A 1,475-nucleotide genomic window follows, 5' to 3' on the forward strand; every position below is an offset into this window, starting at 1 on the left:
TGTCCTGTGTTACAAATATATTTCATTACCTGAACATTGCTGCTCAATATACATTGGTCTTTGTCCATCTTATAGAAGTCCTTGTGGACTTGTCTTTTTATCTCAGATCATCCTAACCTGCATTTGTTAGAATCGTTTTGTATTCTAGATTTTGGTCAGTTACAGCTACATGGCTCAGCTTCAAGGAATTAAATCAACCTTTGGACACTTCAGTCAGCTCCAACTTGCCACCCCCTCCATAAAAAGATGGGACCCTGCAAGTGACTCAAATCTATGCCCATTCTCAGCAGGAAGCAGTTTCAGAAGATGAGATCATCCCCCTGGCTCCCAGAGGACTTTGAGCCCCATTTGTTTAAAGGAGAGAAACAGGAACTGATTGGTAAATGGACCCCAAATTATCTGGTCTCTGGATGGATCTCCTGTTACAATGTATTTGGGACTTAAAATGGCACAAATTTTCACATTTCAGATATGGGATTCCATGATGTTTTTCAAACCCCTCAGAGATATACTGTGCAACATATTTAAAAATAACCATTGATATTCCTAACTGCAGAGAGGCACCAGCCAATCGGAGCTGAGTCTGGCAAGGTGAACTCCCTCCACCCCCCCATTCCTCCACCCCCCACCCCCTCACCCCCGCTGAACACCAGTGGTCGGTGACGTCAGTGCCAACCTGAGGCAGGAGTGTTCCTCCAGCCAATCCGGCTGCTCCCTCCTTTGGTCCCAAGCAAACCTCCTACTCACCCGTCTCCCTGGAGACAGCATCTCTCCCTCTCACACCCCATTGTTCTCATTTCCCCGTCCCCTCTCAGGCCTCCAGCTCTTTTTGTCCTCTCCGCCCCCATACCCTTTGAGGGTCATTTTCCCCTCTTCTGCTCCCTCCTGCCAGACATCCCACTTACCTTTTTCTCTTCAGAAGCAAACATCCCTTACACAATCTCTAGAACTTATTTTCCCTTTCCACCCTCCTCCTCCTCCCCCCACCTTCCTCTCCCTCTGTCTCTGCCCCCACCTCCCGCACTACAGGTGGCTAGAGCTGCCAGCGGGGTTACCTGACTGTTGTCATTTCGGGGGCCGGGCAGGGAAGGAGAGGACCTCAGGGACCAGGACTAATGCCCAGCGTGTCCCTGATGTCTGTGGAGACCGCTTTTTATCTCGCTCTTCAAAACCCCTGGCTTTCTATATTCTTATTCTTCTACATATCTTATCACATATTTCCTCTGTACATTCATGGAAGGGAGTAATCCTCCATTTTCTCTCTCTATATTCCTGTTTATGAGCACTGAATGACTCTATAATTCCAAATATATAGAATAATATATATACATGAAATTATATCATCTATATACTAAAGAACTCATATTTTGTTCACATATATTCTCTATTTTCACATATAATATTATAGGATATTTCTCCTAGAGAGTATAACTTCTTACTTATATAAATGAATATTCATAATATAAGAAAACATA

The sequence above is a fragment of the Sarcophilus harrisii genome, unplaced genomic scaffold, assembly GCF_902635505.1.
Source record: "Sarcophilus harrisii unplaced genomic scaffold, mSarHar1.11, whole genome shotgun sequence".
In the NCBI taxonomy this organism is placed as follows: Eukaryota; Metazoa; Chordata; class Mammalia; order Dasyuromorphia; family Dasyuridae; genus Sarcophilus; species Sarcophilus harrisii.